This window comes from Macrosteles quadrilineatus, unplaced genomic scaffold (assembly GCF_028750875.1).
Source record: "Macrosteles quadrilineatus isolate MER2022 unplaced genomic scaffold, UCM_ALF_1.0 Scaffold_2__2_contigs__length_208266976, whole genome shotgun sequence".
NCBI classification, from domain to species: domain Eukaryota; kingdom Metazoa; phylum Arthropoda; class Insecta; order Hemiptera; family Cicadellidae; genus Macrosteles; species Macrosteles quadrilineatus.
The window spans coordinates 32,223,864-32,239,395 of NW_026542595.1; the positions used below are offsets into that span (position 1 = coordinate 32,223,864).

Consider the following 15,532-nt stretch of genomic DNA (forward strand, 5'->3'; position numbering starts at 1 on the left):
ACCCTGCTCTATGAAGTTCCATCCAAAAACAAGGTTAAATACACTAAGACTGACTGAAATGTCATAAAAGTTATAACAACTTATTATGAAGATTACCATTAAGTTTATAAGCTAAGAAATCAAAGTTTACTAGATTGAATGCTTAATGAAACTAGCCAACCCGTGCGAAGCATTCTCACTAAATCCCTCTCGAATCCCACTTATTGTGTACAAAACATAGGCCACAGTTAATACTGCGTTGTAAGTGCGCGGGACAGTGTTTCCTTCATTGAATTTCTCACCCCAAATAATAGGGGGCACATAGTTTTAGTCCCTTGCCATCATTGCGACATACCAATCACCAGAGCCATATAAACTACATGTACAGTACCCCCTCCCCTATAACTCAAAATACCCCCACCGCAGCAAACCTGCAGACTAAGCGAATTTCAACTTGTCTGATTACATTTTTACTAAAATATTTCCATAAAATAAGACATATTTATTCCCTATTTAAATAACATTAGATTTAACAAGTGCTTAGGTTTGCTGTTACGGGGAAAGTAAAAAGTGTTTTTTGACCATGTACGTCAATAGTATATAGGATGAAATAAATAAATTTGCCAAATTTTATCAATATATATCCATAAACAGGTAAACTACAACAATTTACTAAATCATTTATTTTTTAAGCTCTTCAAAACGGTTTGGAAAGAAATTGCAAAACTTTTTTTAGGGGTCAAAAATGGGAAAACCCGTTTTTACCACATAAAACCCCCCATAAACCCCCGTTCCCATGGTCCGATTATGCTGGATCGCGAAATCGTTCGAATAAACGTAGGTTTACACGTTTGTACCAAATTTCTTCAAAATTGGATCATTTTTGCTCGAGTTATCGCGCTAACGGACACATATATATACATGGTTATAAAAGTGAGGAGACCCCCTGTTATTTTTTTAACGGCCCACTAAACTCGGCACACCATTATAGCATGTTATAAGTACTTTTTGGGCATAACCGCCACTTGGTGTTCATCCCCAAAATGGGGGATTTTCGGGGAAACTCAAAAATTTCAAATACAAAGACCCATCGAGTGACCCCGCATTTTAAAGGTCCTGGTAAAAGGAAACCAACATTTTGAATGATAAGCCCCATCGAGTGACCACTCATTTTGAAGGTCATAATAAAAGAAAACTAACAACGCAAACTATAGGTCTCTATCTTAACACAGTAAAATATGGCAGCCAATTGAATATAAAATTGCAAGTTATTACCGATTTATAAAGATGTCAATCAGATTCCATTTTTTACTGGATTGAGATAGAAACCTCTAGTTTGTGTTGTTAGTTTTCTTTTACCAGGACCTTCAAAATGAGGGGTCACTTGATGGGGCTTAACTTATGAGTTTCCCCCAAAAATGCGAAATGCGAAAATGGAAAGAGTAAATAAGTCGTAAAATTACAACCACATTCCAAAAAGATCATGAAATTCATTAAAAATATTAATTCTATTATTTCAAAAATGGCGGCCATTTTCCAAAATGGTGGCAAACTTGAAAAGTGGAAAACTGTGTATTTTATGGTCTTTATGGAATGTGGATGCAATTTTAAGACTTACTTGACTTTTACTCTTCGCATTTTCGCTATAAACCTACTTGTTTAGGAGCTACATAATGTAAAATGTACACCGGAAGTCATTTTTCTATAGGCTGTAACTCCTAAACGAGTGGGTTTATCGAAAAAATGTCAAGAATAAACAAGTTTTTAAATTGAATGTTCTATCCGAAAACATGATAAAATATAGGGTGTTCCATAAGAAATTTCAAAGTTTACCGCCATATTGGAAAATGGCGGCCATTTACAAAAATTGTATTTAATTATTTTTGAACCTCTTTAAAAACAAGAGAATGTTCCCCATTTAAAGTTTGCTGTTAAATCATTAGTTACTGAGATCCCAATGGTGGCACACTTAAAAAAACACCCTATATATATATGTATATATATAAATCTATATTTATATATATATATATAGATATAGTTGTTCTGTAAAGTTTCAGTTAGCAACTGATATCAGCTAGGCTTGGCCTAGTAATCAATCAGTAATCATCAAAACAAATAATCAGGCGATTTAATCAGGTGATTTTCATATTGCAGAATCCGAGTTAGCTAATTAAAGTTGTCACTTCCATTTGCTTGACTATGATTGAAAACAATCAGCTGGTTGGTTTACTTAACCCATAGTTCATTCCACTTGTAAATGTCATCCATCCTACCTTGTTTATTGTAATGTTGTATTATTACGGCGATATCTTGAGAAATATTCATCAGCTGTGAAAAATAATGGTATATTTGGATTCAGGAGGTAAAAAAAACTATAAAGTAAGATATCAAAATTAAAAATTCGTTTGGAGGCACCTATACGAAATAATTACCTAATCTTCTAGGGCATATAGACGTTTTTCTAGGCCTATTCATCAAATTACGAGAAATGCCAAACTGAAATATTAAATCAGCTTTATTGTGTTATCATTTCTTACAGGCAATCAAGAGTATACTTAAAAATATAGTGTAATTATGGATTATATAATGGAATCTAAACATAAATCTGATTATTATTTACACAGAGGATACGCGTCCGGCAGTGACATCACCGGGTTGTGGGGGCCTGGAATGCCATTACCACAACAATACGATGTACAGCTATCTGGTGTTCGTGGTGTAGTGGATAGAGTGTTCGGCTGATATGCAAGAGGTCCCTGGTTCAAATCCTATCAGAAAAATTAACTTTTAGTCAAAGATTTTGCTTTGAATGCCATTTCTTCTTAACTGAACATCTTTTGTTAGAATTTTTGGCATTTATAATTTTTTTTTATGAACAGAATTTAACCTTCAACCGTTTTAGCGAATTTCCCATAAGGGAATAAGTAAGCTATTACCGTAGTACTCATGGTAAAACCTGGATCCGGGACCGATTTACTTTTTCGTTTTGAGGACTCTAGGGAGGCCAAAAACACCATCCGTTCAAATCCATATATATATATTTATATATGTGTCCGTTGCGCGATAACTCGAGCAAAAATCATCCGATTTTAATTAAATTTGCTACAAACGTGTAAACCTACGTTTATTCGAACGAGTTCGCGAACCAGCATGATCAGACTATGGGAACAGGGGTTTATGGGGGGTTTTATGGGGTAAAAATTGTTTTTTCCCATTTTTGAACCTAAAAACTTAAAATTTAGCAATTTCTTTTCAAACCATTTTGTAGAGCTTAAAAAAACAAATAATTTAGTATATTGAAGCGTTATTGTGCACCTAATGGTTACGGAGAAAATTCCAAAAATCGGTCAATTTAAAATTCCCATGTTATTCTTATGGAGAATAAGTAAACTGTTGTAGTTTGCTTGTTTATGCACATATTTTGATCAAATTTGGAAAATGTATTCATCTATATCTATAAAAGAGGAACTATGTATGTGTGTGTGTATATATATATGTATATGTATATACGTTATTGACTCCGAAACCGCTCGACAGATTGTAATGCAACTTTCAGGCATTATTAAGCATCTTTCAAGGATGGTTCGAGTGAAATTTGGTGCAGATCTGTCAAAAGGGCTCTGCCCCAGAGGGTTTTAAGTGGGCCAATGTCAGACTTTTTGATCTACAATGTTTACAAATAAATATAATTTAAAAGCAGATGTTTACTTTCACCAACTGTTTTGTAGGTCTGAATAATTACAACATTCTGTATTAGCATTAGTCATGATTTGAAATAGTGCCACAGTGTTTCTACAGAGTGCAGCACAGAAAACTAGTTTACTTTTGAATAAGTCCAAATGTATTAAACCCCAATCGCAGCACACCTGTGCACTTAACAACGTTTAAATTCTCCAATGTTAAATATTAAAATATAAAAACCTTTATCAAAGTATTAACCCTCCGAGTGTTATTTGTCCCTGCAGCGACACATAACACACTTTGTGTAGTGTTTTGTGTCGCTGCAGCGACTCACAAACACTGTTTACGGCAAAGGCTCTATGACTGACAAAATCGGATTGAACTGGATCGAGTTAGGTATCGTTCTTTTCGTTAGATTCTAAGCTTTCTCCAGAGGTCTGTCTCTAAGCGCTTTATGTTCTCCGAGCCGATCGTAATTGTAGCAGACAGCTGACGTGCGTATTTGTAAACAGCTAGGTTAGCCTCGGACCGATGACTGATGTGTTTTATTACGTTTATCATTGTTTTAGTGTTAAAAATCAAAAGTAGTGATATACGTGGTGCATTATAAGAAGATTTAAGTGATTTTGAAGGGCTGGTTGATGATCCTGAAGAAGTAGGTAGTGATATTGATGTAAATTATCAGCCAGATTCCTAGCTATGGTTAGGCTATGCATTCTTAGCTAAACGCTAAGTTATGTACTGAAATCTGTTTTTTGCCCATAAGTTTTAACTTATTTATTTGCAAATCTACTTCCTTATATTATTATATATTTGTAATCCTCATAAAATTTAGAACAAAGTGGCTATTTTCAAATATTTATAGGCCTATAATTTATACAATTTCATTGAGCGCGAACTTATTTTTTTTTTTGAAAACTTTCCAAAAACCTAAAAATTTTTTTTGAAACAAATATTCCTTATGTTCTATGTATAATATTGAAGCCCATGATTTCCCAAACAAAATGGTATATAGAACAGTATAATTAACATTGTTTTCAAGCTTCTCAGATCCGTTTTAATAAAACCTTGCAAATGAGCAAAAAATAGGCAGAGATTAAGGCCAAAACAAGGGACACTCGGAGGGATCTATCTATATATTAATAGGCAAGCATGTTTCTTTAAAACCTTTTTTCTCAGCTCGTGTGCATCGTAGGGAAAATCTACGCATACCGTTGGAAAGCTATTTTCCTGTAGGTGTGCAGAATCCCTTTATAAATTTAAATAGGCTCAAAGATAAGCACAAAAAATAAGTTTAAAAGTTGTAAAAAATTTACATGGATCTTATGCGTTGCTATGCTGGTTACGAAATAACAACGAAATATAAACAGAAAATCAAAACAAATGGAGGAAACTCCAATCACATGTTTTATTTACAGTGTGGGGTGAAAATAGTTAAGTGAGTACATTACATATTTTTGGTCGAGTTTCGACCACTGGACGACCTCTCGTAAACAATAAAAGGGATGACTTTTTAAAATTTATGACAACAGCTAATTTGAAACCAAAAGGTGAGTGAGCCTAGCGAACGAGCTAACCTGAAAACAAGTGAGCACAGCGAACGAGCTCCAACCTGATGGTGAGTGAGCGTACCTAGCGAACAAACTTCAACCGGGACGTGATTGAGCCATGCGAATACTTATGAAGTTAAACGGGGCAAAGCCCATGGGTAGAGCTAGTTTCATACTAAACTATTAACATTTTACAAAAAAACACCTTTTTACCCTCCCTGTTGCAGCAAACCTAAGTACTCGTTAAACTAATGTTATTTAAATAGGGAATAAATGTGACATTTTAAGGAGACATTTTAGTGTAAATCCGATAGGCCTAAGGCAAATAGAAATTCGCTTAGTCTGCAGGTTTGCTGCGGCGGGGGTATTTTTTTATTATCAGATAGTTTGGTTGGTTAGGTTAGGTTATGACAGTAACTGCCGGAGTATCCTCTGCGTATTATTTAACACTGAATCATATGATAACTTAGCACAACACAATTTAAACTAAAGACAACAAAATTGCAGGTTACTTACTGGCTTCAAAGTTCAAATTGCTGTTGTTAAGTGTAAATAAATAAAATATGTAATGACAGTGAGGATTTTGTTTTGATCATCACAGTAAGTAAAAGTAAGTAACTCAGTTCAGTAACTATGAGACACTGAGACACTGAACTGAACTGAGACGACAGGAGACAGGCTGGGCTGACTGACGACACAAGGACTGACTGACTGACTTCAACTTGACTAGTTGACTACCAACCAACGGGTGGTACCACTGAGCTATAATTCTAACTGGAGGTAGCACTGAATGTAAAAGATGCGTGTCGCCAGCCGCCATGTTTGCGTGAGGTGTGAGTTATAAGGAAGCTATGTTATTGGATAAAAATACTCACTACTATACCAACCTAACAAAATCAGCGACACGCTTTTGACAGACTTCTGCCATGGCAGTGCTACCTCCAGTTATAATTTTAGCTCAGTGGGTGGTACTCACTGAGCTAGTGGTACTTCACTTCATTCTCAGTCCAGTGGCGGTCAGCACGATTTTTATTTCAGCACCAGTTTTTCGATGCTAACGAAATTGGCTGCAATGGCGTGACGTCATCGACAAATATGATCATGCTGTCTGCTGAAAGTTTTATAACTGTTTGGGAACAAACTGGCTGCACCATAGGAAGATTAACATTAGGAGGCGGTCGGATAGAGGTCCGTAGAGTATCCCATATTCTGCAGGCGTCACGATCAACAACACAGCTCTCCCAAAACGGACTTTTGTAATAGTAACACACTTGACCACCAGTTTCGTGGCTGTCGCATGGCGGGATCTGAGATTGTTGACAACCCTGTGTGACCTAGAAACTTCTTAAATCAGAATTGTTTTCAATTTGGACTTAGGGCCTATTGAAAATCTGCTTTAACTCAGTTGGATTTAGTGCCTTTTGACGTAAGAAAGGTCTGCCTTTTTCAACGAGAAGTTGACATCACAAAAAAAGTGGCTTGAAAAAAAAATTGGACTTAGGGCCTTTTAAGTTATGAGGGCAGTGCTGTCGGTGGACACGGTCATGCTGATTATGACGGAGGGTGAGGACAATTGGACCTGTAGTGTGTGTCACATTACATCCAGGGTATTCTCCGCGCCAAGAAGCTTGACCTTGACCGGAATGCGGTGTAGGCCATAAAGAATCTAAATGCCAGATACGGTGCGAGCCCTGACAAGGGCTTAGGTCACATTTTGGCCTGACTTGAAGTAATGTGACAAACAATTCCAGGTCTGTGTCCAACAGAGTAGAGGGGTTTTTTTAGTGAGTAGTCTGATAATTTTCAGGAGTCTCACACTAAACAGGCTGGCTACCTGTGTGCGTAAAAGCATTTCCCCTCCTCTCCCTAAAAAAAACTATTTATTCGTGTTCCCTAGGAGTTTCTCGAAATAAAAATGATATTTACCAATGGTTTTACTTGCGAGACTGACAAACAGAATTGCACGTGTATTCTCTACTAACATCCCACGGGCGTTGCACGTAAAACTAGTCGCGGGGCATTGCGGCTTATGGGAGTGACCACACTCATCTTATCTCGCTGAATTTTTTCCACGTACGTTTCTTGTTTTAACCTGACTTTTACTGTGCAGTGAGCTTGGAGGGGGTGGGGGAGTGCGGATCACGGGCTAGAGATATACCGTGTGGATCACGGACACGGATGATTTTTATTGCTAGTGTGGCATGCTCTACCACTCTCGCTGGTTAGCATGAAAACCCTATCTCGTAAGACGAGTGTGGCCATCACGGTCAAACTCTTCCACGTGCATCGCACGTGAAAACGGAAAAGCCAATCTCGCTGGTTACAAATTACAAGTCCGGCCCCGGCCTGCACTTCAACCGACAACAATAACACGAGTGACGTCATGCCATGACAGCCAATAAAATGATCTCATTTCGTCCGTATCAAAAAACTGGTGCTGAAATAAACCGTCGTGAAGTTAGCGGCTCTTTTCATCGGCGCTTTTTCGGTTTGTAATAGATGTGGGTTGGTACTCCTGCGGACGCCACAAACGTGTTTTGCAGGGATGTCGGAAACACAATTCAATGACAATACGGTACGAAATGATGTTTTTATATTTATATAATGTCAATTATACATTGATAAAACGTGTATACAAGTTAAAACTAATTAATTGACGTATTTCAAAAGGCATATTTGAGACCGTACTGTACATTATACGTAGCTATGGCTTAACATAACGCGATCAATTAAAACTCCGAACATAAAAAGTGCATAATCTTTTTTCCCAAGCAAATCACATCAACTTTGAGCTATTCTAATGGTAATATACAATGTGTAGAATACTCAGTATAAATATGATTGAGGCAGTCCAGTGAATTACGAAGCTATAAGGCAAAATGTAAATGGTTGATAGTAACTCGTATCAGGAAAAAGTGCACAATCTTTTTCCTAAGCCCATCACATCAACTTTGAGGTATTCTAATGGTAATGTACAATGTGTAGAATACTCAGTATAAATATGATTGAGGCAGTCCAGTAAATTACGAAGTTATATGGCAAAATGTATATGGTTGATAGGAACTCGCATCAGGAAAAGTGCACAATCTTTTTTCTGAGCCCATCACATCAACTTTGAGGTATTCTAATGGTAATATACAATGTGTAGAATACTCAGTATTAATATGATTGCGGCAGTCCAGTGAATTACGAAGTTATTTGGCAAAATGTATATGGTTGATAGGAACTCGCATTAGGAAAAGTGCACAATCTTTTTCCTAAGCCCATCACATCAACTTTGAGGTATTCTAATGGTAATATACAATGTGTAGAACACTCAGTATAAATATGATTGAGGCAGTCCAGTAAATTACGAAGTTATATGGCAAAATGTATATGGTTGATAGGAACTCGCATCAGGAAAAGTGTACAATCTTTTTCCTGAGCCCATCACATCAACTTTGATGTATTCTAATGCTAATATACAATGTATAGAATAATCGGTATGAGTATGATTGCGGCAGTCCAGTGAATTACGAAGCTATAAGGCAAAATCTATATGGTTGATAGGAATTTGCGTCAGGAAAAGTGCACAATCTTTTTCCTGAGCCCATCACATCAATTTTGAGGTATTCTAATGGTAATATACAATGTTTAGAATAATCAGTATGAGTATGATTGCGGCAGTCCAGTGAATTACGAAGTTATATGGCAAAATGTATATGGTTGATAGGAACTCGCATCAGGAAAAGTGCAAAATCTTTTCCTAAGCCCATCACATCAACTTTGAGGTATTCTAATGGTAATATACAATGTGTTGAACACTCAGTATAAATATGATTGAGGCAGTCCAGTAAATTACGAAGTTATATGGCAAAATGTATATGGTTGATAGGAACTCCCATCAGGAAAAGTGCACAATCTTTTTCCTAAGCCCATCACATCAACTTTGAGGTATTCTAATGGTAATATACAATGTTTAGAATAATCAGTATGAGTATGATTGCGGCAGTCCAGTGAATTACGAAGTTATATGGCAAAATGTATATGGTTGATAGGAACTCGCATCAGGAAAAGTGCACAATCTTTTTCCTAAGCCCATCACATCAACTTTGAGGTATTCTAATGCTAATATACAATTTATAGAATAATCAGTATGAGTATGATTGTGGCAGTCCAGTGAATTACGAAGCTATAAGGAAAAATCTATATGGTTGATAGGAATTTGCGTCAGGAAAAGTGCACAATCTTTTTCCTAAGCCCATCACATCAATTTTGAGGTATTCTAATGGTAATATACAATGTTTAGAATAATCAGTATGAGTATGATTGCGGCAGTCCCGTGAATTACGAAGTTATATGGCAAAATCTATATGGTTGATAGGAATTTGCGTCAGGAAAAGTGCACAATCTTTTTCCTAAGCCCATCACATCAACTTTGAGGTATTCTAATGGTAATATACAATGTGTAGAATAATCAGTATGAGTATGATTGCGGCAGTCCTGTAAATTACGAAGTTATATGGCAAAATGTATATGGTTGATAGGAACTCGCATCAGGAAAAGTACACAATCTTTTTCCTGAGCCCATCACATCAATTTTGAGGTATTCTAATGGTAATATACAATGTTTAGAATAATCAGTATGAGTATGATTGCGGCAGTCCCGTGAATTACGAAGTTATATGGCAAAATCTATATGGTTGATAGGAATTTGCGTCAGGAAAAGTGCACAATCTTTTTCCTAAGCCCATCACATCAACTTTGAGGTATTCTAATGGTAATATACAATGTGTAGAATAATCAGTATGAGTATGATTGCGGCAGTCCAGTAAATTACGAAGTTATATGGCAAAATGTATATGGTTGATAGGAACTCGCATCAGGAAAAGTGCACAATCTTTTTCCTGAGCCCATCACATCAATTTTGAGGTATTCTAATGGTAATATACAATGTTTAGAATAATCAGTATGAGTATGATTGCGGCAGTCCTGTGAATTACGAAGTTATATGGCAAAATGTATATGGTTGATAGGAACTCGCATCAGGAAAAGTGCACAATTTTTTTTCCTGAGCCCATCACATTAACTTTGAGGTATTCTAATGGTAATATACAATGTGTAGAATACTCAGGGTAAATATGATTGTGGCAGTCCAGTGAATTACGAAGCTATAAGGAAAAATCTATATGGTTGATAGGAATTTGCGTCAGGAAAAGTGCACAATCTTTTTCCTAAGCCCATCACATCAATTTTGAGGTATTCTAATGGTAATATACAATGTTTAGAATAATCAGTATGAGTATGATTGCGGCAGTCCCGTGAATTACGAAGTTATATGGCAAAATCTATATGGTTGATAGGAATTTGCGTCAGGAAAAGTGCACAATCTTTTTCCTAAGCCCATCACATCAACTTTGAGGTATTCTAATGGTAATATACAATGTGTAGAATAATCAGTATGAGTATGATTGCGGCAGTCCAGTAAATTACGAAGTTATAAGGCAAAATGTATATGGTTTATAGGAATTTGCGTCAGGAAAAGTTTCGGTTTGTAATAGATGTGGGTTGGTACGCCTGCGGACGCCACAAACGTGTTTTGCAGGGATGTCGGAAACATAAATCAATGACAATACGGTGCGAAATGATGTTTTTATATTCATATAATGTCAATTATACATTGATAAAACGTGTATACAAGTTAAAACTAATTAATTGACGTATTTTAAAAGGCATATTTGAGACCGTACTGTACATTATACGTAGCTTAGGCTTAACATAACGCGATCAATTAAAACTCCGAACATAAAAAGTGCATAATCTTTTTTCCCAAGCCCATCACACCACCTTTAAGCTATTATAAAGGTAATATACAATGTCTAGAATACTCAGTATAAATATGATTGAGGCAGTCCAGTGAATTACGAAGTTATATGGCAAAATGTATATGGTTGATAGGAACTCGCATCAGGAAAAAGTGCACAATCTTTTTCCTAAGTCCATCACATCAACTTTGAGGTATTCTAATGGTAATATACAATGTGTAGAATAATCAGTATAAATATGATTGAGGCAGTCCAGTAAATTACCAAGTTATATGGCAAAATGTATTTGGTTGATAGGAATTTGCGTCAGGAAAAGTGCACAATATTTTTCCTAAGCCTATCACATCAATTTTGAGGTATTCTAATGGTAATATACAATGTGTAGAATAATCTGTATAAGTATGATTGAGGCAGTCCTCTAAATTACCAAGTTATATGGCAAAATGTATATGGTTGATAGGAACTCGCATCAGGAAAAAGTGCACAACCTTTTTCCTAAGTCCATCACATCAACTTTGAGGTATTCTAATGTTAATATACAATGTGTAGAATAATCAGTATGAGTGTGATTGAGGCAGTCCCCTAAATTACCAAGTTATATGGCAAAATGTATATGGTTGATAGGAACTTGCAACAAATAAGAATGCATTATATTTTTTCTATGCACATCACAACAACTTTGAGCTATTCCAATTGTAAAATACATCGTATTATATAATATTTATGAATATGATTGAGGCAATCAAGTCAATTATCTGTGGAGAAATCTGAGGTATAATCATGTCGGTCAGCGCTAGATCAAAGCTATGAGACGGCCCCGTCAGCCCATGTATTTCATACTTTTTTTGTAGTCTCGGGGAGAAATTCCAAGCCGGGCGTGGCGCCGTTTTCAATTTCAACACTTCCTTATGAAGCCCCTGACCTTGGTTGAATTAAATCTTTTTTCCCTACGCTAAGTTTGTTAGTTTATGGTAATATGTTATAAACAACAGACGAATAAGACGTTATACCATAATAATATTATGATGGACTACCATTAGACATTTAAGGCTTCCTTGAGTAAAGTAAACTCACTTACTTACCTCAATGAACCACACGATCACAGGCGAGAGGATAGATGTATGGGTATTCATCTATCCTATCGCCTGTGATCGTGTGGTTAGAGCATGATTATTGAATAGTTAGGTCAACCATATACATTTTGCCAGATAACTTCGTAATTTACTGGACTGCCTCAATCATATTTATACTGAGTATTCTACACATTGTATATTACCATTAGAATAGCTCAAAGTTGATGTGATAGGCTTGGAAAAAAAGATTATGCACTTTTTATGTTCGGAGTTTTAATTGATCGCGTTATGTTAAGCCATAGCTACGTATAATGTACACTACGGTCTCAAATATGCCTTTTAAAATACGTCAATTAATTAGTTTTAACTTGTATACACGTTTTAGCGAATTTCCCTATAGGGAAGTAGCTATTACCGTAGGTGGCACGGTAAGACCTAGACCCGGGACCGATTTACTTTTTCATTTCGATGTCCCCAGAGGCCAAAAACACCATTCGTTCAAATTTTTATATATGTATATATATAGACTTATATATATATATATATATATATATATATGTGTGTCCGTGAACGCGATAACTTGAGTAATTTTTGTCTGATTTTGATGAAATTTGGTTTAAAGGTGTAAAGCGAGATAAACTTAAATGAGTTCGCGAACCAGCACGATCGGACCATGGGAACGGGGCTTTACGGGGGGTTTTATGGGGTAAAAATTGGTTTTTCTCACTTTTGACCCTCAAAACACAAAATTTCCCGATTTCTCTTTAGACCTTTTTAAAGAGCTTAAAAAAACAAATAATTTAGTATATAAAAGTATTTTTGTTCGATTATTAGTAACGGAGAAAATTAAAAAAATTGTAAATTTAAAATTCACATGTTATTCTTATGGAGAATATTGTCAAATGTTGTAGTTTGCTTGTTTATGGATATATTTTGATCAAACTTGGCAAATTTATTTATTTTGTACTAAGCTATCAATATTTTACTCAAAAACACACTTTATTAGTTTCCTTGTAGCAGCAAACCTAGGTACTCGTTAAACCTAATGTTATTAAAATATATTTAACTGAAAATCAATTCAGACAAATGGAAATTCGCTTAGTCGGCAGGTTTGCTGCGGCGGGGGTATTATCAATGTATAATTGACATTATATAAATATAAAAACATCATTTCGCACCGTATTGTCATTGATTCCGACATCCCTGCAAAACACGTTTGTGGCGTCCGCAGGCGTACCAACCCACATCTATTACAAACCAAAACTTTTCCTGACGCAAATTCTATAAACCATATACATTTTGCCATATAACTTCGTAATTCACTGGACTGTCGCAATCATATTTATACTGAGTATTCTACACATTGTATATTACCATTAGAATACCTCAAAATTGATGTGATGGGCTTAGGAAAAAGATTGTGCACTTTTCCTGATGCGAGTTCCTATCAACCATATACATTTTGCCATATAACTTCTTAATTTACAAGACTTCCGCAATCATACTCATACTGATTATTCTACACATTGTATATTACCATTAGAATACCTCAAAGTTGATGTGATGGGCTTAGGAAAAAGATTGTGCACTTTTCCTGATGCGAGTTCCTATCAACCATATACTTTTTGCCATATAACTTCGTAATTTACAGGACTGCCACAATCATACTCCTACTGATTATTCTACACATTGTATATTACCATTAGAATAATTCAAAGTTGATGTGATGGGCTTAGGAAAAAGATTGTGCACTTTTCCTGATGCGAGTTCCTATCAACCATATACACTTTGCCATATAACTTCTTAATTTACTGGACTGCCGCAATCATACTCTTACTGATTATTCTACACATTGTATATTACCATTAGAATACCTCAAAGTTGATGTGATGGGCTTAGGAAAAAGATTGTGCACTTTTCCTGATGCGAGTTCCAATCAACCATATACATTTTGCCATATAACTTCGTAATTTACAGGACTGCCGCAATCATACTCATACTGATTATTCTACACATTGTATATTACCATTAGAATACCTCAAAGTTGATGTGATGGGCTTAGGAAAAAGATTGTGCACTTTTCCTGACGCAAATTCCTATCAACCATATAGATTTTTCCTTATAGCTTCGTAATTCACTGGACTGCCGCAATCATACTCATACTGATTATTCTACACATTGTATATTACCATTATAATGCCTCAAAGTTAATGTGATGGGCTCAGGAAAAAGATTGTGCACTTTTCCTGATGCGAGTTCCTATCAACCATATACATTTTGCCATATAACTTCTTAATTTACTGGACTGCCGCAATCATACTCATACTGATTATTCTACACATTGTATATTACCATTAGAATACCACAAAGTTGATGTGATGGGCTCAGGAAAAAGATTGTGCGCTTTTCCTGATGCGAGTTCCTATCAACCATATACATTTTGCCATATAACTTCGTAATTTACTGGACTGCCGCAATCATACTCATACTGATTATTCTACACATTGTATATTACCATTAGAATACCTCAAAGTTTATGTGATGGGCTTGGGAAAAAGATTGTGCACTTTTCCTGATGCGAGTTCCTATCAACTATATATATTTTTCCATATAACTTCGTAATTTACTGGACTGCCGCAATCATACTCATACTGATTATTCTACACATCGTATATTACCATTAGAATACATCGAATTTGATGTGATGGGCTTAAGGTCAACATTGTGCACTTTTTCCTGATGCAAGTTCCTATCAACCATATACATTTTGCCATATAACTTCGTAATTTAGGGGACTGCCTCAATCATATTTATACTGAGTATTCTACACATTGTATATTACCATTAGAATACCTCAAATTTGATGTGATGGGCTTAGGGTCAACATTGTGCACTTTTTCCTGATGCAAGTTCCTATCAACCATATACATTTTGCCATATAACTTCGTAATTTAGGGGACTGCCTCAATCATATTTATACTGAGTATTCTAGACATTGTATATTACCTTTATAATAGCTTAAAGGTGGTGTGATGGGCTTAGGAAAACGATTATGCACTTTTTTATGTTCGGAGTTTTAATTGATCGCGTTATGATAAGCCATAGCTACGTATAATGTACAGTACGGTCTCAAATATGCCTTTTAAAATACGCCAATTAATTAGTTTTAACGTGTACACACGTTTTATCAAGGTATAATTGACATTATATAAATGAAAAAACATCATTTCGCACCGTATTGTCATTGAATTGCGTTTCCGACATCCCTGCAAAACACGTTTGTGGCGCCCACTGGCGTACCAACCCACATCTATTACAAACCGAAAAAGCGCCGATGAAAAGAGCCGCTAACTTCACGACGGTCTGAAACCAAGATTGTGCGGCCTGCTTGGAATGACTGCCTGGATTGGGACTGGATTGAATAATGGATAAGAATTGAAACTTG

General features: G+C 35.9%; 1 protein-coding gene across 1 annotated transcript in view; it reads right to left on the reverse strand.

The window, feature by feature from the left end:
• The window catches only part of LOC128986080 (serpin B6-like), a 96,431-nt gene extending 90,574 nt beyond the window's left edge, over window positions 1–5,857 (reverse strand). The window contains exon 1 of the mRNA XM_054406199.1: window positions 5,727–5,857. The gene's annotated coding sequence lies outside the window, so the exon portion shown is untranslated. The remainder of the gene's footprint in view (window positions 1–5,726) is intronic.
• Window positions 5,858–15,532: the final 9,675 nt, after the last annotated feature.